This window comes from Nicotiana tomentosiformis, chromosome 5 (assembly GCF_000390325.3).
Source record: "Nicotiana tomentosiformis chromosome 5, ASM39032v3, whole genome shotgun sequence".
Classification (NCBI taxonomy): Eukaryota; Viridiplantae; Streptophyta; class Magnoliopsida; order Solanales; family Solanaceae; genus Nicotiana; species Nicotiana tomentosiformis.
Genome location: NC_090816.1, coordinates 122,266,296 through 122,291,477, shown reverse-complemented (window position 1 = coordinate 122,291,477; position 25,182 = coordinate 122,266,296). Strand labels below are relative to the sequence as shown.

General features: G+C 38.8%; 1 long non-coding RNA gene across 1 annotated transcript; it reads right to left on the bottom strand.

Moving 5' to 3' along the window:
• Positions 1-22,472: 22,472 nt before the first annotated feature.
• LOC138891832 (uncharacterized) lies at positions 22,473-23,728 on the bottom strand. The gene is made up of 2 exons (XR_011408168.1): positions 23,383-23,728; positions 22,473-22,714 (listed from the first exon to the last, which is right to left on the bottom strand). It is a non-coding gene; the product is annotated as an uncharacterized lncRNA (long non-coding RNA).
• Between the last annotated feature and the right edge of the window lie 1,454 nt (positions 23,729-25,182).

The following is a 25,182-nucleotide window of genomic DNA, read 5'->3' as shown; positions in this document are numbered from 1 at the left end:
TATCAAAACCTTCCTCTACTCAAGCTCCAATTTGTTAAAAATGCGAATGAGACGAATGTCCTCCTTTATAATTCTGCCGAGGCAGCCCTCGATCATGACCCTCGATCATGGCCCCCAAGCCTGGGCCTTCGATCATGGGTCTTGATCCTGGGCCTCAATCTTGGACCTTGATCTTGGGCTCGATCACAACCCAGAATTTCCAGCAAAAGAGAAATATTGGAGTAGCTGTTTTAAGTAGGGCTGCTTATCAGGCGGATTTGGCGGTTATATACTCTTAACGGTTTGGCTTATCGGTTATCGGCTTTTAAATGTATTAATCCACTAGCCACCCGATAAGATATTGGGCGGATTGGTATCGGTTTAGCTCTTATCGGGCGGTTATCGGACGGTTTATCGGATTGTTTGTTGACCGCTATGACTCAATATAAAGTTCCTAAGAAGAGAGCTAAATAGAAGAAATAGAGAGATGCGTATTCCAACGTATTTCCCAGTAGAATCATCTCTGGGGATGAGCCTATTAACAACTTATAACTATCAGAGGAAATAGAAGAAAACACTAGGTATAATACATGATAATCAAAATTATCTAATAGTAACTAAATGGAATAGTAAATTATAACTAAATGTCTAATAGTAAATTAGTAATAGAGAATAGAGATAGAGTACTGGAAGTGGAAGAATGGTTTTTGATTATTTAATATATATATATATATATATATATATATATATTCTTAAAAATAAATTTATATATATATATATATATATATATTCTTAACGGGTTAACGGATTATCCGTTAAGAAAATTGAATAATCCGCCCCCAAACCGATAAGCCGTTAATAAAAAAATTTCAATCTGTTCCCCGTCCGTTAAACCGTTAAACCGATACCAATAAGCCATTAAGCTTCGATTTCGGTTCGGTTTTCGATTTCGGTTCGATTTTGAACACCCCTAGTTTTAAGTCCAACTTTTGATCCGTTAACCATCCGAAACTCACCCGAGGCCCTCGGGACCTGAACCAAACACACTAACAAGTCCTAAAATATCATACGAACTTATTTGAAACCTCAAATCACATCAAACAACGCTAAATTCAAAAAAATCACACCCCAATTGAAGCTTGATGAAACTTAATAATTTCCAACTTCTACATTCGATATCGAAACCTATCAAATCAAGTCCGATTGACCTCAAATTTTGCACACAAGTCATAAATGACATAATGGAGGTATGAAAATTTTTGGAACTGAATTCCGACCCCGATATCAAAAATTCAACTCCCCGGTCAAACTTCCAAACTTAAATTCCTATTTTAGCCATTTCAAGCCTAATTTCACTACGGACTTTCAAATAAAATTCCTATCACGCTCCTAAGTCTAAAATCACCAAACAAAGCTGTTTGAATCATCAAAATTCTATTCCGAGGTCGTTTGCACATAATTCGACATTCGGTCACTATTTGCACTTAAGCTTTTAAAACTTTTAATTTTTTTAATCAAAATTCCATATCTCGGGCTAAGTACCTCAGAATTTGATTCCGGACATACGCCCAAGTCCCAAATCACGATACAAATCTACCGGAACTGTCAAAATACTGATCCGATTTCATTTTCTCAAGATGTTGGCCGAAGTCAACTTAGTTGAGTTTTAAAGCTTTAATTCACATTTTAATCCATTTTTCACATAAAAACTTTTCGAAATTTTTTTCGGACTGCACACGCAAGTTGAGGAGAGATAAATATTCGAGGTCTTAGAACACAAAATTAATTATTAAATTTAAAGATGACATTTTGGGTCATCACATTCTCCACCTCTAAAACAAACGTGTTCACCCTCGAACAAAGTTACAAAAGTACCTGAGCTGGTGAATAACTGTGGATAACAGCTGAGCATGTCATGCTCGGTCTCCCAAGTTACCTCCTCGACCGGATGATCCCTCCACTGAACCTTCACGGAAGCAATGTTCTTTAACCTCAGTTTTCGAACCTACCTATCTAAAATATCCACTGGTTCCTCAACATAAGATAGATCCTTGTCCAACTGAACCGAACTACAGTCTAACACATGAGATGGATCGTCGTGATATTTCTGAAGCATAGAAACATGGAATATCGGATGAACTGCAGAGAGACTAGGTGGTAGTGCAAGTCTATAAGCCACCTCTCCAACTCTCTCAAGATTCTCAAAAGGCCCAATATACCTAGGGCTTAACTTGCCCTTCTTCCCGAACCTCATCACACCCTTCATAGGCGAAACACGGAGCAAGGCCCGCTCACAAACCATGAATGCAACATCACGAACCTTCCGATCCGCATAACTCTAATGTCTAGATTGGGTTGTACAAAGTCGATCCTGAATCAATTTAACCTTTTCCAAGGTATCCTGAACCAAGTCTGTACCCAATAGTCTAGCCTCGCCCGGTTCAAACCAACCCACTGGAGACCGACACCGCTTACCATATAAGGCCTCGTACGAAGCCATCTGAATGCTCTACTGGTAGATTATTTTGTAAGAAAACTCCGCAAGTGGTAAGAACTGATCCCAAGTACCCCCAAAATCTATCACACACGCATGTAGCATATACTAAAGTATCTGAATAGTGCGTTCGGACTGTCCGTCCGTCTGAGGGTGAAATGATATACTCAACTCTACCCGAGTACCCAACTCACGTTGTACTGCCCTCCAGAACCATGATGTAAACTGCGTATCCCGGTCAGAGATGATAGATATCGGTACGGCGTGAAGTTTGACAATCTCGCGAATATAGATTCGAGCCAACTGCTCGGAAGAGTAGGTAGTCATCACAAGAATGAAATGAGCTGACTTGGTCAGCCTATCCACAATTACCCAAACTGTATCAAACTTCCGCTGAGTTTGTGGCAGTCCAACAACGCAATCCATAGTGATTCACTCCTATTTTCACTCTGGAATCTCTAACTTCTGAAGCAACACACCTGGACGATGATGCTCATACTTCACCTGTTGACAATTTAGGCATCGAGCTACATATTCCACTATGTCTTTCTTCATCCACCTCTGCTAATAGTGATGTCTCAAGTCCTGATACATCTTTGCAGCAACCAGATGAATGGAGTACCGTGAACTGTGAGCCTCCTGGAGAATCAACTCATGCAAGCCATCTACATTGGGTACACATAGCTGCCCTGCATCCGTAATACATCGTTATCTCCAATAGTGACTTCTTTGGCATCACCGTGTTGAATTGTATCCTTAAGGACAAGCAGATGAAGGTCATCATACTGACGTTCCCTGATACGATCATAAAAAGAAGACTGACAAACCACATAAGCCAAAAGTCAGCCCATATCGGAATCATCCAATCTGACAACCTAGTTGGTCAAGGCCTGAACATCCAAGACTAAGGCCTCTCTGCTACCAGTAAATATGCTAAGCTCCCAAACTCTCCGCCTTACGACTCAAGGCATCAGCCACTACACTGTCCTTCCCAGGATGATATAGAATATTGATATCATAATCCTTAAGCAACTCCAACCATCTCCGCTACCGCAAATTAAGATCCTTCTATTTAAACAGATGTTGTAGACTCCATTAATTGGTGTAGACCTCACAATGGACATTGTACAAATAATGCCGCCAAATATTCAAGGCGTGAACAATAGCTGCTAACTCAAGGTCATGTACATGATAATTCTTCTCATGCACTTTTAACTCTCTGGGCGCATAGGCAATCACCCTACCATCTTGCATCAACACTACGTGGAGACCAATACGCGATGCGTAACAATACATAGTATAAGACCATGAACCTGTAGGTAATACCAATATTGGGGCTGTAGTCAAAGATGTCTTGAGATTTTGGAAGCTCTCCTCACATTCCTCGGTCCACTTGAAAAGAGCACCCTTCTGGGTCCATTTGGTCATATATGCAACAATAGACGAGTAACCCTTTACAAATAGGTGATAATACCCTGCCAAACCAAGGAAACGCCGGATTTCCATAACTGAGGAGGGTTTGGACCAACTCTGCACTGCTTCAATCTTCTCTGGATCTACCTTGATTCCATCGCACGAAACTATATGACCCAAAAATCCCACTGAATCAAGCCAGAATTCACACTTTCAAAAATTTGCATATAACTTCCTTTCTCTCAAAATCTGAAGCATAGTCCTCGGTGTTGTTCATGATCTTCCCAACTGCGGGAATACACTAGAATGTCGTCAATAAATACAATGATGAAAGAATCAAGATAGGGCTAAAATACACTATTCATTAAGTGCATAAATGTTGTTGGGGCATTGGTCAGCCCAAAAGATATCACAAGGAACTCGTAATAACCGTTACCGAGTCCTGAAAGTAGTCTTCGGGATATCTGGCTCCCGAATCTTGAAATGATAGCCTGAATGTAAGTCGATCTTAGAGAACACCCTGGCACCCTGAAGCTGATCAAATAGGTCATCAATAAGTAGCAATGGATACTTGTTCTTCACTGTAACTTTGTTTAGCTGGCGATAATCAATACACATTCGCATAGAACCATCCTTCTTCTTCACAAATAAGACAAGAGCAGCCAAGGCGATACACTGGGCCGAATGAATCCCATATCAAGTAATTCCTATAGCTGTTCTTTTTGTTCTTTCAACTATGCTGGGGCCATACGATATGGTTGAATAGAAATAGGCTGAGTGCCCGGTAACAAATCAATGCCAAAGTCAATATCCCTGTCTGGTGGCATACCCGGAAGATCCGCTAGAAATACATTAGTAAAATCTCTTACTACGGGAACTGACTCCACAATAAGAGTATCAATGCTAACATCTCTCACATAGGCCAAATACGCATCACACCTCTTCTCAACCATTCGTTGAGCTTTAAGAAATGAAACAACCCTACTAGGAACATGATCTGAGGTATGTCTCCACTCTAGTAATTGTAGACCTAGCATAGCCAACGTCACCGTCTTGGCGTAACAATCAAGAATAGAATGATAGGTCAATAACCAATCCATGCCTAAAATAATATCAAAATCCACCATATTGAGCAATAATAAATCAGCCTTGGTCTCAAAACTAACAATTAAACACGATCGATATACACGGTCCACAATAATAAATTCACCCACGGGTGTAGATACATAAACAGAAGAACTAAAGGAATCACATGATATGCCCAAATACGAGGCAAAATAAGATGGCACATAAGAATAAGTGGAGCCTGGATCAAATAATACTAATGCATCTCTATGACAGACCGTAATAATACCTGTGATAACAGAATAGGATGCAACGGCCTCTGTCCTAGTAGGAAGGGCATAATATCTGGCCTGGCCTCCATCTCTAGGGTGACCTCTACCTGCCCGACCTCCACCTCTGGCTGACTGTGTAGGTGGAGTGGCAACTGGTGCAGTAATCATGGCCTGAGAAGCCTAAGGGCCCTGTGAAATAGATGGGGCCTAAGAAATTTGTGGAGGTTCACCCGTCCTAAGTCTGGGGCAATCTCTTATGATATGACGAGTGTCACCAGACTCAAAACAAGCCCTCGGAAGATGTGGCTACTGGGACTGGCTCGGGCTTGATCGACTAGATTGCCTACTGAAAGCACCCGGTACATGAGGTACAGAAGACACCAGTGATGCATAATTTGGAACTTGAGGTTTGGGAGTAGCCGGAATACCACTGAAAGCTGGAAGTGATGAATGAATAGGAAGACTCACATATCGTCTACCATGACGGGCTACAACTGGGGCACAAGAATTATTATATGTGCCAGAATCTCGGGGACTCTTAACTTCCCTCTCTCGGATCCGCATACCTTCCAATCTCCTAGCAATTGACACCACCTGTTGGTATGTAATGTCCATCTCTAGCTCTCGAGCCATACTGTATCTGATATTGGGGTGGAGACGCTCAATAAATCTACGAACCAGCTCTCAAACAGTAGAAACTAAGGCTGGTGCATGCCTCGCCAAATCACTGAATCAGACTGCATACTCTGACTTGATCATAGAACCCTGGTGCAACTTCTCAAACTCTGCACGCCATGCATCTCTATGACCCGGAGGAACATACTCCCTTAAGAACATATCTGAAAATTGAGTCCAAGTGAGTGAAGATGCCTCAGCGGGACTATCCAACTCATATGCCCGCCACCATTGGTAGGTTGCTCCTCTAAACTGGAATGATGTGAAAGAAACCCCACTAGAATTCACAATACCCATAGTACGAAGGATACAATGACATTCCTCCCAAAAACCCTGAGCATCCTTTGAAGTTAAACCACTGAAAGTGGGAGGGTGGTACTTCTTGTACCTCTCAAGCCTGAGCTGCTCCCCCTATGAAACTGATGTCCTAATCTTAGGTCGAACTGGGACAACTGGCTGCACTGGTATAACCTCTGGGGCATGGTCAACTTGGGCCCATGGCTCTGGATTACGGGCGTCGGGAGTCTGTTATCCTTCCCCGGCCTGAGATGTGGCAGGAGCAAGTGGAATTAACCTTGCATGAGCTAGAGTGACAAACATGCTCAAACACTGGGTAAGAGTCTCCTGAAGTGCAGGAGTAGTAACAGGCGTCTCAGGTACCTTCTCTCCAACTGAAGCTACTGGTGGCTCTAGTGCAGTAGCTCGTGCATGTGCTCTAGCTGCACCACGTGGTCTTCCTCGGCCTCTATCCTGACCCCAGCCTCTTGCTGCTCCAACAGGGGGTGCGTGTGTCTGATCATCAGATCCAGTTATGTGTGTCCTCACCATCTGTGAGAGAATAGAAAGACAATGGTTTAGAACTTTGAAATCAACAAATGCGCACGATAATGAATCAAAGACGTGAATATTTTCATAATGATTCCATAGCATCCTGAAGATAAGAACAGACGTCTCTGTACCAATCCGCAACACACTGCTAAACCTACTTGTGACTCATAACACATATGAACCTAGAGCTCTGATACCAACTTGTCACGACCCCAAATTCCCTTCATAGGATGTCGTGATGGCACCTAGTTTCTAAGACTAGGTAAGCCTATCAATGCGGAATAAAAATAAAAATATGAAATAAAGAATATGAAACCTTACATAATTACAACTCCCCAAACCTGGTAGAAATAAGTCACAAGCGTCTAAGAATTTATCCTCAATGTCTCTATATAACATAGTCTAAAGAAATAAGGAAACAACATAATAAGAATAGAAGGGGACTCCAGAGTCTGCGGACGCTGGCAGTTATACCTCAAAGTCTCTGTGCACAGGTACTCACTGATATCTGAGCTGATAAGAAGTACCTGATTCTGCACAAAAAGATGTGCAAAAGCGTAGTATGAGTACACCACAATGGTACCCAATAAGTGCCAAGCCTAGCCTCGGTAGAGTAGTGACGAGGTAAGGTCAGGCCCTACTGGAAAATAATAAATGGCATGGTAAAATGTTTCACAATATAATAAAATAAAATGACAATGGAAAGGAATCAAGTAGCATGTCACCATTTAATTACACCAAATAATGGCAAATAGTATATCGTGGAAACAAAACAAAATTTCCTTTCAACTTTAAGAAAATCACAACAATAAATCAAAGCAACTACGACCAAAAATCAATATCAACAAGGGCACTCCCGAGGTACCTTCGCGTAGTCCCAAATCATAAATAAATTCATAATATTTTATTTTCTTATCTCACCGCGGGAGCCTTCACAATTTAGTTTAAAGAAAAATATTTTTTTACGCGAAATAGTATCCCGCGTTTTAGCCATCCTTATCAGACCGCATGAATTCTAGTAGTTCCTCCTACTAGCCACGCGTATCAAGCCAACCTTATCTCATCGCATGCGTTTCACACTTAAACCTTATACCACTGCATGCGTATCAATATCACAATTTGCACCTCAAGTGCCCAAATATTTCAATTCGCCTAAATATATCAATAATAATATTTTTCCACAATAGAAAGCTCACGGATCCATCACAATGAGTATGGAAATCTCACAAAATATTCGGTAATAATTAACTCAACAAAATAATATTTCAAAATCTTTAATGCGTTGCTTTAGTACCAAATTTAAAATGTCAAATATTTCATATTAATTATATTTAATTTAAAGACAATCAACCTTCAAATAATGCAACGAATAAAAGAAACCAAGTTTCAACTAAACAACTAAAAGAATTAGTAGGAAAAAGGTCATGCAAGTTAAAATATAAACATTAAATCAATGATTAAGAATATAACAAAATATAATAATTTAGTTCATGCGCAATAGTGATCTACACAATTTAAAAACATAATCTTTCACATTTAGCCCATGGTCACACTCGTCACCTCGTGTACACGACTTTCAACATATTAATATTTATCACCTCAATACCCCCCTCCCTCCCAAGGTTAGACAACTCACTTAACTCGACTTGCTCCAATTTAACCAAGTAGTATGCGTTTTCCTCGATTTTCCGACTCCGATCGACTCGAATATAGTCGTAATTAATTTGATACAGTCAACAAAAATTATATGAATCAATTTAATAAGAAAATACTAAAATTTCAATAAAATCCAAAATTAGCTCAAAAATTGCCCGTGGGGCCCATGTCTCGAATTACGGCGAAACTTACAAAATCCGACAACTCATTCAATTACGAGTCCAACCATACCAGTTTCACTCAAATCCGACTCTGAATCGACACCGGCATCTCAAAAATTTATTTTTATGAGATTTCTAAAATTTTCCATATTTCAATCTCAAAACACTAATTAAATGGTAAAAACAATGATATATCCGTGTATATTGACGAAATCCGAGTTAGAATCACTTTCCCCGATGTGTTGTTTTTTAAAACCTATCAAAAATCACCTTTGCTCAAGCTCCAATTTGTTAAAAATGGCTAATGGGACGAATGCCCTCCTTTATACTTCTGCCCAAATCATGATCCTCGATCATGGCTTTGATCATGGGCCTTCGATCATGGCCCTCGAGCAAGGGTCTCGATCCCGGGCCTAGATCTTGGGCTCGATCACAACCCAAAATTTCCAGCATAAGAGAAAAATTGCAGGAACTGTTTTAAGTCCAAATTTTGATCTGTTAACCATCCGAAATTCACCCGAGGCCCTCGGGACCTCAAAGAAATACACCAACAAGTCCTGAAACATCATATGAACTTATTTGAAACCTCAAATCACATCAAACAACGCTAAAATCACATCCCAATTCAAGCTTAATGAAACTTAAGAATTTCCAACTTCTACATTCGATGTCGAAACCTATCAAATCATGTCTGATTGACCTCAAATTTTGTACACAAGTCATAAATGACATAACGAAGTTATGAAAAGTTTTGGAACTGAATTCCCACCCCGATATCAAAAAGTAAACTCCCCGGTCAAACTTCCACACTTAAATTCCTATTTTATCTATTTCAAGCCTAATTTCACTACGGACGTCCAAATAAAATTCCGATCACACTCCTAACTCCAAAATCACCATACGGAGCTGTTGGAATCAACAAAATTCTATTTCGGGATAGTTTGCACATAATTCGACATCCAGTCACTATTTGAACTTAAGTTTTTAAAACATTTAATTTTTCATCAAAATTCCATATCCCGGGCTAGGAACCTCAGAATTTGATTCCGGGCATACGCCCAAGTCCCAAATCACTATACGGACCTACCGGAACTTTCAAAACACTAATCTGAGTCAGTTTGCTCATAATGTTGACCAAAGTCAACTCAATTGAGTATAAAAACTCAAAAACTTTTTGAAATTTTTTTGAAAACTTTAACGGACTACGCATGCAAGTCGAGGAAAGATAAATAGTGTTTTTGTGGTCTTAGAACCCATAATTAATTATTAAATTTAAAGATGGCATTTTGGATCATTACATGAGTACTCTTGATCTTGATTGTATGATAGAAACTAAGAGTCCACCAAACTGAATTTAGAACCTGGTTCTCTATCTGTTCTCACATAACACACATACACACACAATATTAAGTAAATAACACAGTAGAATGTTACGTGGAAAATTCCCATCTCACGGGAGTAAAAACCACGATCTACCCTTGTAGGATTTCAACTTCACTACTGAGCAAACTTTAGATTACAATCTATTGTAACTTAGGAATTAACTTCTTAATCCCTTGCTAACTTGTAACAACTCTATTACAAGCCACTTTGTAATAACTCTATTACAAATACTTACAACTCTATTACACAAACACATATTTTATGATTTAACAAAAATTTCCTACACAATTGCTTTTAACTAAGCCAAGTATGAATTACAGGTAAGAAGCTTTAACAAATGTGCAACACAACTAAGGACATGTGATGACTCGATGCAGGGAACTAGTCCTTGTTATGTAGTTCTTTGTTCTTGAAGCACTTGAGAATCAATTGCTAGATTGATGCATAGACTTGAGAGAAAGCTGTATTGATTCTTCAATATGTTCAAGTGATGTTTTGTATTTGGCTTAATTTTAATATAACATTGGTGACGTCACTTGAATGATGCAAGCACTTTTGGTACAAGAGCATTCCCAATAAAGTTGACTGCTGCACTGTTTTGCATTGTTGCGTGTGCAGGCAGCAACTTTACAGCTGTTAGGAAGTTGACTGGTGCGGTCACCAAGGGAACTGATGTCCATATGTTCCCTCTATTGTTTCTCTGGCTCTGAAGAGTTGAACTATATGCCCGAATTTGAGACTTGTTGATCTTAGGTACTTGAGGATGTGTAACAGGTTCCTTATCTGGTTCTTAGCATTAATTTTATTAGATCATCAAAATATAACAGGGATACATATACCAACAGGGATACATAGAACCTATCAACTTTCCACTTTTTGATGATGACAAACTTATAATTGAAATTTCCCATGAGAACTAGAATGACATACGCATAACCTGTATTCCCTATGAATCTGTTCCCCATCTTGTTCCCCCTCAATTTATTATTCCCCCTTTTGGAATCATAAAAGATTAGTAGCAAGCAATAATAAAAAAGAAGCCCAGCTTGGTTAACTAATGCCACATGTGCGCACACAATCATGACTAAAACAGAGCAAAAGAGCAAAGTATACACAACAAAAAAATGAAACTTTCATTAATTATTTTTGGAAATTTAGCAGAGAGTGGTTCCATTGTTACCAAAACATGCACAAAATAGAAACAACAAACAGGTAGCAATCATAAACATAATTAGGGCTAAAACATAGGACAAAAACTAGGAACTTGACACTAGGAGGGAGAGCACATTTTAGGGAGCACTGGAAGGGGAAGGTCCAGATGAAGAGCTAAGGGTCTTAATAAGGATGTCCATTCGAGCATTAGCTAACACCTGCTCGTTGAGCAGTCGCTCCTTCAGGTCCTCAACCTGTTTCCTGAGGTCAGCATTTTCTTTTGTCAGGCAAGAAACCTCTTTGCTTTGAGAGATGCTGGAACCAGGTGCCACCTGAACCTGATTGAGCTGACTTTTGAGAACGGCATTCCTTGCCTTCAACTTCCATATATCTTCAGTGGCCCTGTTCTGAGTATTGATCAGCTGAGATAGTAGAAGTTCTTCCAACCCCTCCAATCCAATCAATGCACTCGCACTCTTCTAGGGTGATCTTGGAAACAGTTTGCTTGCGAGTTCCCACCTTAGGTTTTCCCAAAGGGACTTTGAAATATTCAAAAACTGTAGTGAGGAGGAACCCGTAAGGAAACCCATGATTACCATCCTTGAACTCTGCTACCTTCTTTGTGTGCTCTATCATAAGACCAGGCAGGTTTATAGTAGTGTAGCCATCCAGTGCTTCCATGAGAACCAGGTCTGCTCGTGACGTGGGAACCGTCTTTCTGCACGTTGGAGTAGGATCTTGTTCACCAATTCAAACAACAGTTGGTACACTGGAATGAGGTCCTTCTTATGTACCCGTTCCCCTTGCTTTACTGCCTTATCCTTCACAATGGCATTTCTAAAATTTGTGGAGTAGACCCCCTCAAAGAAGGACATCCCATCAGTGGGCACACCCAAAATGGCTCTCAATACAGTAGTATCCAGCACAAAATCAACACCATTCACTGTTAGACAAATGCTACCATCCTCAACTGTGAAGAAGTCAACATAGCAACTGCGCACCTCTGCCTCATAAACTTTAGGACGGTCACTAGTGAGCAGATGTGTCCACTGTTGGTATTCAACGATGCCAGCCAATTAGCGCATTCCTGATAGGTCAAGGATATCAGGGTAAAATGTGCGTCCCCACAACACCCTTTGGTTTCTCAAATTCTCCAAGCCAACACCCTGGGTTGCACCAACCTTGGCCTTCTTTGAGGAACCAGGTTACTCACTCGCACTAGCCTACCTTTTCACAAATTTTCTCACACTCTTCCCTTTGTCTGTAGATTTCTTCGACACCTTCTCAGTGGACTCCTCAACCTCTTTCTCACCAGATGTTTGACCCTCATCATTTCTCATACCCATCTCACTCACGGATGACTCTTTTTTGGACTTTGGAACTTTAGGTTTCTTTGAGGACTTATGAGCTAAGGAACTAGGTTCTTCTTCTACCTCAACATCCACATCAACAATTAGTGCAAAAGGTACTACCTTCTCATTTACAGCCTTTCCATCTTTCACCAACCACCTCTTCTTCTTTCCCTTTTTGTTTTTCCTTAACACTGATTCAAGTTCTTCCTTCTTCTGCAACCTAGTGATAGGTCTCTTAGAAGTTGACCAATAGGGAGGTGCCTTTATACTCCTAACATTAATGAAGCTTACTAGATCCACATTATCATAATATTCTTCTTCACTATCATCATTCTCCTCCTCAAACAGAGATCGCATCTCAGGAACCACAATTGATAGTGGCTCAGCGTAAAAATGATGAGAGGGTTGGGATCAATACTGACTTTGGGTTCTTGTGAAGAACTAGAGGTTTTGTACCCATTAGATCCAGATGGATCTTCTGTGGTAGAGGGATTAGGACCCTTAGTTGCTTCCTTAGTAGTACTGTCAGATGCCGAGGTTTCGACAGGCACCATTTCCCTACCCTCGACCTATGTACCATTATCTTCCCCCTGAGACTCAGACACACCCTCATAACCTCCAATTAGACTTCCCTCAGCAGCGATTGAAAGCATATTTTCTATATCTTCCCATTCTTGTAACTCCAAAGTAACTTCGTAAGGCATAAAAGGAGCATTACCTGTAGGATCAAAGCCCGGGGTTGTCATTGTCGATTCATCACTGGTATGACCCACACCTTGTTCTTTAACAGAACTTTCTTCCACTAGTAGACTAGAAATTTCTTGACTTTATTCTCCATTAATTGTATCTTCGTCAACCATCTTTTTCGGTGAGGCGCAAGTAGAGGTCACAACCACAAATTTCTTGGGATTCGATGTTTTACGACTCCGATGAGAACCAAAACTCGACTGGGTTGGAGAGGAAGCAGAGGGTGGTTGTGACTTTAGCTTAGGGTTTGGACTAATTGAAGTGGGAAGTGTGGGCTCTATCACTGGTGATTCAATGGATGAGGACACAATGGAGATGATGCTTGGAATATTTTGTGTTTCCTGATTGTCAGACATGGTGGAGTGTAGAGAGTTGAAGAAGATAGTGTGAAGAAGGAAAAAGGGAAATTTTGGATTTTTGATGTGAACAGTTATAAAATTGAGTGTGAATGGGTTTATATAAGAGAGGCGAGGGACCGGTTAGGTATCAATTTTGTGTAGTCGGGTCGCTTCATAATAGGTGAGACGCTTGGGTTCAACAAGCAAAAAAAGAAAACTGTGCAATTTAATGATGTGGCACCGTTTCAGCCATTTAAAAAATTGTTCATGAGTGTACAGTGGAACTACTAACCTATATGAAAGGAACCAGATTACCTAACAGAGTTTGAAAATGTAAGCATCATCCTTTGACCAACGTGGAATGCATTAGCTTCTTTTTTGCTCTGTAATCGTGAAGCGTGTCTACCTGTAACAATATAGAGGTGAGTTAGACTACCCCAGAAAATATGTTTTAGCTAGTTTACATGTACATTTCTTTCATAGCCAATCATCGAGGGACCACGTCCTTAGCTTGATTTCATCAACCCTAGTGCCAAGTGATGCTTTTCGAAATGCTCTCTGCTCAGTGCTTTGGTGAATATGTCTCCAATTTGATCTTCCGTGCTGCAAATTTTCATGCAAATGATCCCTTTTTCAACGTTATCTCTAAGGAAGTGGTTTCGCACATCAATGTGCTTTGTTCTCTTATGTTGAACTGGATTCTTGGCCATGTTAAGAGCACTGGTGTTGTCACATAGTAAGGGCACACATTCAGAGAATACACCAAACTCTTCCAGTTGCTGCTGGATCCATTGAAATTGAGCGCAACAAGAGGCAACTACTATATATTCTGCTTCAGCATTAGAAAGGGCCACTGAGTTTTGCTTTCTTGTATCCCATGAGATCAGACATGATCCAATAAAATGTGCCATACCAGAAGCGGTTTTCCTATCTACCAAATATCCAGCATAATCAGCATCAACGTATCCGATTAAATCAAAGTTATCTCCTGAGGGATAGTATAGAACCAGGTCCAGTGTGCCGTTGAGATACCTCAAAATTATTTTGGGACCTTTCATATGGGATTCCTTTGGATTAGACTGAAACCTGATACAAATTCCCACACTTAAAACAATATATGGTCTGCTTGTTGTGAGATATAGAAATGATGCTATGATACCTCTATACATAGTTTCATTCACAGGGGAACCGAGTTCATCCATGTCCACACGAGTAGCAGTGGCAATGGGAGTATCAATGATCTTTGATCCTTCCATATCAAATCTCTTCAGAATCTCCTTGATGTACTTCTGCCAACTTATCATTGTCCCCTTAGTAGTTTACTTAACTTGCAGTCCCAAGAAGAAATTTAATTCCCCCATCATACTCATATCAAACTCACTTCCCATAAGTTTTGCGAATTCCTCACACAATGAATCATTAGTTGTTCTGAAGATGATGCCATCAACATAGACTTGCATATTGAGCAGGTGCCTCCCTTGTTTCTTCATAAATAAGGTGTTGCCAATTCTTCCTCTTGTAAAGCCATTTTCTAGAAGAAATTTGGACAACCTTTCATACCAAGCACAAGGAGCCTGCTTTATCCCGTATAATGCCTTGTCAAGTTTAAAAATATGCTGAGGATGTTCATGATTCTCAAATCCAGGGGGTTATTTGACAAAGAATTCTTCCTTTAGAAAGCCATTCAGAAATGCACTTTTGACATCCATTTGGAACAATTTAAATTCCATGTGAGACGCAAAGGCAATGAGGATTCTGATTGACTCTATTTGAGCAACTTGAGAAAATATTTCATCATATTCAATCCCTTATTCCGAATTATAACCTTGAACTACCAGCCTTGCCTTGTTCTGGTTGTGTTTCCAAACTCATCAAGTTTGTTTCTGAATACCCACTTGTTTCTTAAAACAGTTCTGTCAGCATCGTGGAACCATGTGCCATACATTATTCCTCTTAAATTGATGAAGTTCTTCTTGCATAGTTATAATCCAACCAACATCTTTTAATGATTCCTTGATATTCTTGGGCTTAATTTGAGAGAGAAAGGCTGAGAAGGCAAGCGTGTTTCTTGCCTTTGATCTGGTTTGAATTCTTGAATCAAGGGGAGTGATCACATTTTCATGATGTGAGCTTTTGTATTTCCAGTTAGACACCTGAACCTCATTGTGAGATGGTCTAGGTGTTTCTGATTGTGACTCTCTCTCTCTCTCTCTCTGCATGTGGAGTTCCTTAAACTACATCAGCAACTTTGTTTTCAGATTCAATTGTTGTGATTGAGGAACCTGGTTCCTCCCCATCAGTTGGAAAAATACATGTACCATCATCATTTGATTCCTTGATATGATTCATCATGTCATCTTTTCCATTTTCCATATCAATGACTTCACCAGGGACAATTGACTGTTCTCCCTCTTGATCAATCTTATCTTGTGAATCCTTTCCACACGAGTGGTGAGACTCATCAAATATTACATGTATACTTTCCTCCACACATTGTGTTCTTTTGTTATATACTTTGTAAGCTTTACTTTGTGACGAATAGCCTAGAAAGATTCCTTCATCACCTTTAGCATAGAACTTTCCAAGTGATTCTTTAACATTGTTGAGGACAAAACACTTGCAGCCAAATGTCCTTAGATGTGTCACCTTAGGTTTCCTCCCATTCAACAGTTCATATGGAGTTTTGTTCAAAAGGGACCTGATCATGCACATGTTCACCAAGTAGCATGCAGTGTTTATAGCTTCTGCCCAGAAGTGTTTTGCAGTGCCGTTATCAATAAACATTGTTCTTGCCATGTATTTAAGAGTCCTATTCTTCCCCTCCACCACACCATTTTGTTGAGGTGTTCTTGGAGCTGAAAAATTATGAGAGATGTCACTTTTCAGCATAAAATTCATCGAATTTGGCATTGTCAAACTCTGTGCCATGATCTGACCTGATAATTATTACATAATGGCTCATCTTCACTTGGATCGTTTTTACAAATGCAAAAAATACTTCAAATGTTTCATCTTTGGACCTGAGAAACATAGTCCAGGTGAATCTGGAATAGTCATCCACAATGACAAAGATGTACTTATTTCCTCCTCTACTTGGCACTCTCATAGGTCCACATAGATCCATGTGAAGGAGATCAAGTGGCCTTGAGGTACTGACTTCCTTTTTGGGCTTGAAAGAGGATCTCACTTGCTTTCCTTTTACATATGCATCGGACACCTTGTGATCCTTGAAGCTTTAGTTGGGCAGGCCACAGACTAGATCCTTCTCGACTAACTTGTTCAGCAACATAAAGCTTGCATGAGCCAATATTCAGTGCCATAGTTCAACATCATCATATACAACACTCAGACAACTGAGATCTCCATTTTTTAGAGATTCAAAGTCAGCAACATAGAAGTTTTTGTATCTTTTGGCCACCAAAATCACCTTACCAGTAACAAGATTTGTGACCGTGCATATTTTTGACACAAATTCTACCTTGTTTCCCTTGTCACAGATTTGGGAGACACTTAGCAAGCTGTACTTCAACCCATTCACATAGTACTAATTTTCAATTGAGTGATAAAGAGACTTCCCAATCCTTCCAACTCCCAGAATGTATTCTTTTTTACCGTTACCAAAGGATACACTCCCTCCTTGCAGGGCTTTGAGTGAAAGTAAATCATTTGTGTTTCCAGTCATGTGCTTTGAGCAACCACTATTCATGTACCATTTTTTGGTTGCTTCCTGCACAAGGAAATCAAGGGTTAGACTTAGGAACCCAAATAAGTTTGGGTCCCTTGTAATTAGGAAGGGGATGAATCAGGATTTTTTTGGTCCAAGCAGGCATCACACGTGTTTTATATAAGGGGCCGGGTTCTCTAGCAATAGTTACCCCTTTTTTTTGCAAAAACTTTATTTTTCTGTTGAGACTGAAATCTGGCCTTACATGTTTCCCTAAAGTGCCCAGTGTTGCCACAGTGAGTGCAAAGCCAGTTATCAGGTACAGTAACATACTTGCTTTGAGGGTTGTAAAGATTCTTTTCCCTTTAGAACCCTATCCCTTACCTGTTTCCCCCATTATTTTATACAACACAGTGATGGAATCAGAGGACCAGGTCCACTTAAGTGATTTTTCTAGATCACTCTTAACCCTACATAGATCTTCTTGAAGTTTCTTATTTTTTTCAAGTTCAACACACAGACTGGATTTCACTGGTTTTAACTCGTCTTCAATCCTAAGATGTTCCTAACTTGCAACTTCCTTTCCCTTTCGAGTAATATGATGATTTCCTTATGTTTTTTGCTCATCAATTATTTCCTTTAAGTCTACTACTACCACTAATAGGTCATCTCTCGCATGCTCTACGTTAGCTACTTTCTCAGTTGAGTCTTCTTTCTCTTCTTTAAGACTCCCGATAGTCTTTTTTAGATCAATCACAACAACAATTAGGTCATCTCTTTCATGTTCTATGTTTGCAATTATTTTAGTTAGGGAATATTTTCCCTTTTTAAAACTTTCAATAGTTTCTTTTAAGTCCACCAAAACAACTACTATATCATCTCTCTCATGTTCTACTTCTCCTAGTTCCATAGTTTAAGAATTTTTATCATTTATAAGATTATGGTAAGCATCCATTAAAAAAATTTCCAAGGACATAAGCATTCTTGGAGAGTAAGACTTCAGATTTCTTTGAACATCTAGAAAGTTTACTTCATCATCATCATCAGATTGTGCCATCAGGGAAAAGATGGAGTCATATTCAGTTGCTTCATTTTCTACTGCCATCATGGAGTAGTCACCTTTGTCATCATCTTCGACCGATTCACTGGAGGAGTCTCCTCATGCAGCAAGAGCTTGTTTCACAATGTTGTCGGCAATATCTTTTCTTTTGAATGATTTTTCAGAAACCTGGTTCTTCTTAATTGCTTTGTCTGAGTTGTGTTTGTACTGATCTTGCTTGATGAGAGGACAATCTTTGATTAAGTGCCCTGAATTCCCAAACTTAGGACATATGTCATATCCTCTTGGTTTGCTGGAGCTTTCTAGCTTTGGAATACTTCCATTTCTGTGAACCATTTTCTAAACTCTTTTTGTCAAGTAAGCCATATCAACATCCTCACCACTTGATTCATTATTGTCTGTCTTGAGGACCAGGTTCTTTTCCCTCTTGGGATCTCTTCTCTTGTTATACTTCTTCTTCTTCATTTTGTACGTCTTCAGATTCTCAACGAGCTCGTCGATGGTCAGCTTCTGTAGATCCTTTGCCTCCGTGATAGCATTTACTTTGCTTTCCTAGGAACTGTGTAATACACTAAGTATATTCCTATCAAGTTCGTTCCTTGGAATGATTTCTCCGAGAGAATGGAGCTCATTAATGATAGAGGTGAAGCAAGTGTGCATGTCCTAGATGGACTCGTCGTCCTTCATTCTGAAGAGCTCGTACTCTGTGGTAAGCATGTCAATCTTTGATTGCTTGACTTGAGTTGTCATTTTATGAGCTTTATGGAGAGCTTCCTAGATCTCCTTAGCAAATTGTCATGCTGAGATCCTATTGTATTCATCTGGTCCAATATCACGGACACGAATTTTCTTTGCTCAGAAGTTCTTCTCTATGGCCTTGTGATCAACATCATTGAATTCTTTTCTTGTTTTGAGAACTGTTACTGCTGGGTTACTATCAGTCTTTGTATGGACGAAGGATCCATCACATATAACGTCCCAGATCTCTGAATCTTCATCCGTGATGAAATAATGCATCATTGTCTTCCACCATCCATAGTATTGGCCGTTGAACCTTGGTTGTCTATAGGTAGATTGACCTTCTTCAAAACTTGGTGGAGCAGCCATATGAATCCTTTCTAGGTATTAGCCTGATAGAAAGAACCTGCTTTGATACCAATTGATAGAAACTAAGTGTCTACCAAACTGTATAGAAAACATGATTCTCTATTTGTTCCCATAGAACACACACACACACACACACACACACACAGAGTAGTAAGTAAATGACACAATAGAATATTACGTGGAAAATCTGTGCTCACGGGATTAAAAACCACGACCTACCCTTCTAGGATTTCAATTCACTACTGAGAAAACTTTAGATTATATCCTATTGTAACCTAGGAATTAACTTCTTAATCACTTGCTAACTTGTAATAACTCTATTATAAGCCACTTTGTAATAACTCTATTACAAATACTTACAACTCAACTAATCCTAGCCAAGACACAAACACAGATTTTATGATTTAACAAACGTTTCCTACACAATTGCTTCTAACTAAGCTAAGTAGGAATTACAAGTAAAATGCTTTAACAAAGGTGAAACACAACTAAGGACATGTGATTACTCGATGCAGGGAACTGGTCCTTGTTATGTAGTTCTTTGTTCTTGAAGAACTTGAGAATCGATTGCTGGATTGACGCACAGACTTGAGAGAAAACTGGATTGATTCTTCAAAATTTTCAAGTGATGTTTTGTCTTTGGGTTAATATTAATATAACACTGGTGACATCACTTGAATGATGCTAGCATGTTTGGTACAAGAGCATTCCCAATGAAGTTGACTGCTGCACTATTTTGCACTGTTGCATGTGGAGGCAACAACTTTACAACTGTTGGGAAGTTGACTGGTACGGTCACCAACATCTGTTCCCTTTACTGTTTCTCTGACTCTAAAGAGTTGAACTATATCCCCGACTTTGAGACATGTTGATCTTAAGTAGTTGAGTATGTGTAACAGGTTCCTTATCTAGTTCTTAGCATTAAGTTTATTAGATCATCAAAACATAACATGGATATATATAACAACAGGGATACATAGAGCCTATCATTGTACAAAGGTGGCAATCTTTTATCCTTGATATTGTGTTATAAAGATTAATGCTTTAAGATTAGGGGTTAATTTGAAAGTGGTTGTAAAAGACCAGTCGGGTGCACTAAGCTCCCCATATGCGCAGGGTCCAGGGAAAAAATAGACCACAATGATCTATTGTATGCAGTCTTATCCTGCATTTCTGTAAGAGGCAATTTCCACGGTCTGTAATCTAGATATGGCAGCCAACTTATTGTGATGACCCGATAGGTCATCTTTAAATTTAATAATTATTTTTGTGTTCTAAAATCTCAAATAGAACCTTTTAGTATTCCTCAATTTGTGTGCGCAACCAGTAAATGTTTCCAGAAAGTTTTTATGTGAACAATTGATTAAAATATGAAATAGAGCTTTCAAACTCAACTAAGTAGACTTTGGTCAACGTTTTGAGTAAGTATACCCAGGTAACTATTTGAACAGTTCTGGTAGGTCCGTATCGTGATTTGGGACTTGGGCGTATGCCCGAAATCAAATTCGGAGGTCCCTAGCTCAAATTATTGCTATTTAACCAAAACTAGAAATCTAAAGGCTAAAAATTTCCAAAGTTTAGACGTGAATTTGACTTTATCGATATAAGACTCAGATTGAGATTTCGAGAGTTGGAATAGATTCATTATGTCATTTGGGACTTAGCTGCAAAATTTAAGATTATTCCGGATTGAATTGACATGTTTCAACGTGAGTTATAGAGTAGAAATTTTCATAAACTCATACGTCCGGATAGAGGTGCGAATTGTAGTTTCGACGTTGTTTGATGTGATTTGAGAACTCATGTAGGTCTGCGTTATGTTACGGGACTGGTTGGTATATTTGAACGGGGTCCCGAGTGACTTTGGGTGAGTTTCGGGGTGAGTTTTCAATGAGATTGGGCATTCCGGCACGTAGCTGAAGTGCGAGGGCACATTTTGGAGTGTGGATGTGCGACCGCAAAACTCCCAAAGTGCGGAGGCAGTGTTAATTGTGCGGAACAAAGTTGAAATTGTGCGGTCCGCCGAATTCCTCTCGCTGCTGCAAAAAGAAGACTGTGCAGGTTCGATGGTACGACTTTAGAAGCTTGTATCTTTTAATCTACAAGGAATTTAGAGATGATTCAAAAACAACAGTTGTAGCCCTTTGTATCTAGTTTCAAGATAGGTATACCGTTAATTATTTGGACATTTGTAGAGAGAGTTATGGTTAATTTACTGAAGCCTGGTAGTGTAGAGCTGTTGAAGTGCGGCCGCAGAACATGGGATGTGCGGACCACACAAAAGAAAGTATGGTCAGCACATTGGGAGATCATATGTGGTACCATATAAATGAGGGTTTCATCTCTTTTTTTATTTTTGGACCTAGAGAGCTCGATTTGTGGCGGTCTTTCATTGGTTTTTTAAGAAATTCATCTGGATAAGTGATTCTAACTTGGATTTGGTTAATATACATGAATATATTATTATTTTCATCATTCAATTAGTATTTTTAGATGGAAATTTGGGGAAAATTATTGAACTTCATAAACTATAGTTTTAGGATTCGAAGGGCAATTCGATGTCGGAATTGTTGAACTCGTATCGGAACGGGTGTTCGAATTTCGTGAGGTTTTCCGAGATTCGAGATGTGTGCTCCACTGTTATTGTTTTGAGATTAATTTTAGTTTTTAATTCGAAAAATTAGTAATTTCATATGGAATTAATCCCTATGATTCATGTTGAGTATATTGAATTGTTTGTGACTAGATTTGAAGCTTTCAGACACCAATTCGCAAGGCAAAGATTTATTGGAATCTTGAATTTGGTTGTGAAGCGAGGTAAGTGTCGTGGTTAACCTTGACTTGAGGGAATAAAATTCTTGAATTATTTGTTAACTGAATTTCATGTGTAATGATGTATAGGTGAGGTGACGAGTGCCTATACGTCATTAAATTGATTGTTGGCATATTTATCTAAAAATCAAAAAATATTTTAAATCATGAATTAATTATTATATTAATTATTTCTTGTCACGACCCAAACCGATGGGCCGCGACGGACACCCGGTACCTTACTCAACCGAGTACCAACATAACGTATCTTTTCGTATCATACTATTATAGATAATTGAGCCGGAGAGGCTACCGTGAGATAAGCAAAATACAACATGAAATACCAACCTATACAAGTGTATGTATACATGACATCTATCTACAAGCTTCTAAGAGTACATAAGTATCATAAAGGTCGAGACAGAGCCCCGCCATACCAATCAACACAAGTTCTAATCATACTGACCAAATAGTATCTCCGGAGCAAATGAAGTGCACCAACACCTTCCGATGTGCTAATAGCCTACTTGGAGGACTCTTGACCTGTCTATAGGGACCTGCGGGCATGAAACCCAGCGTCCCCCGGCAAAAGGGACGTCAATACAAATAATGTACCGAGTATGTAAGGAATGAAAATCAGTAAATAATAGACATGAGAGAAACATAAAGTAAAAGACTCAATATGTAAGTCTGAATAGTTCTGTGAATCATTTCATATTTATAATGTCATGCATATGTAAATGTCATGCCATGCATAGGTATATGTGTTCATAACATCATCAAGTCTCTGGGGGCATCCCATCATATCATCTCGACCACTATGGGAAAATCATCAACATGTACCAGCTGATCAGGTAGTGGTGCATATATAATGCCGTAACCTTTTCCCATATCCCATATACATATAATATACGCGTATATAATGCCATCTGGTCATGGGTCAATGTACATGTATAAATGCATGAAATGCATAAGAAATACGTTACTAAGATTTCTCGGAATTTCATAAAAATAATATGCCTTTCGGATAAACTTTATCATATATGTATTTTTGAGAGACCCATGAACAGAAGATATAATAATAATTAACATGGGAAATAAAGAATGTAGACACCTCAAGTATTTCTATGAATAGAGTCATCTTTGAAAGTTGCATATTTTACTCATTTTATTTGTATTATTTGAATCATACAAAAAAAAGAAAGAGGAGATAACCTTAACATACCTAAACTAAATATCCATCTATAAGTTTACCCCAACCGGAGAAATCTTTCCTGTTGTAACCTAGATGTTGAGACAAAAGGGCGATAGCTCCCTACTCATTTCACCACTAAGAGTAAACAATAGTGATTAAAAATAGATCTGCATAACTCCAATTGTCCACCATACTATACAGTATACAACAGAGCTTTACCTCATTATAGAATCACCGAGAATTAATTTCATGCTCAAGTTTGAGTAGTAATGTGCAGTGTTATATCATCTATTCAAGCCCCATGAAACAGGGATCACACGGGAGTCATCACAAGTATCTTGGTCTATTCATACATATAACTTAAACAGAAAATTTGGTTACTTTGCCAAATTTCTTCTCAAAATGACACCTTGCAAAGTGATTTAATAGTCACTTTAATGGGTCACATGTTACTGCCACGTTGACGTTCTTATCCAAATACTTTAATTATCTCCCACTAAAATTTATGAATTACCCACTTATCCACATAATTAGAAATTATCTTAAATTATTTAAAATACTACTCACTTTTAACACACTTTGTACATCTTACTATTATGGTCATGTGGTACCTTGTACGATACAAGTCCATAAATACCGGGTATTTTTGGCTCGGGCCGTACTTTATCCCAAAATATCAAATTTTGACGAAATTCATTTTTCTTCGATTCGCTTACCCTCTCACCTTCACGAATTAACTTATCACTTGTTTGAAATAGCGTAATACTTATAATCCCAAAAAATCTCATTCCCGAACTTACATCGATTAACTTACGACGATTTTTTAACGTACAAAAATACGGAATGTAACATATCATTTCCAAGCTTTCATCAATTTATTTATGGCGTACTTTCACGTACGAAAATATGGGGTGTAACATTTCTCTCATATTCCTTGTCCAATATTATGTCCTGAATTCATGCTATAATTGCTACATGCTTATTTGAATTATGTATCTTAATTGTTACTTGACATTTAACACATTAATTATTAAATTGCCTATTTTCTCCCTTATTTCGATAATTAATTGCTACTTATCATTACTTGTTTCCTAAATAAATCATAATAATTGTACGTTTTGTTGCCTAATAATTTTTTATTAAATGTGATATTTATTAGAGTATTTTTACATTTACGAGTTGTTTAATTATATTGTTGGAGCGGGTTGCACGCCGCAACAGATTTGTTTTAAGTTTATATTGTTGGAGCGGTTTGCTCGCCGCAACTGATTTATTGAAAGTTTATATTGTTGGAGTGGGTTGCACGCCGCAACGGAAACTAATTGAAGGTCTATGACTACTGGATTGACTTTAATTATTGATATGATTTACCGGTCATACTTATATTCATGTTATTATTATTATTATTATTATTATTATTATTATTATTATTGCGTACATGTTAACGTAAGTGACTTGCCTTAGTTTTGTCACTACTTCATCAAGGTTAGGCTCGGAACTTATAAAGTACATGGGGTCGGTTGTACTCATACTACACTCTGCAGTTCTTGTACAGATATCAGAGTTGGTCCTAGCGGCGTACTGTAGATTTTCTCGGATTCAGCTATTAGAGGAGACTTGAGGTATAGCTGCACGGCGTTCGCAACTGTGAAGTTCTCTTCTACTTTATCTTAGTTGTGTGCTTTCTTTCAGACTACTTTAGTTTTATTCAGACCCTTGTTTGTATTATAGCTGCACGGCGTTCGCAACTGTGAGGTATAGTTGCACGGCGTTCGCAACTGTCAAGCTCGTGCACTTGTGACTACAGTTCTGAAATGGTATTTAGACATT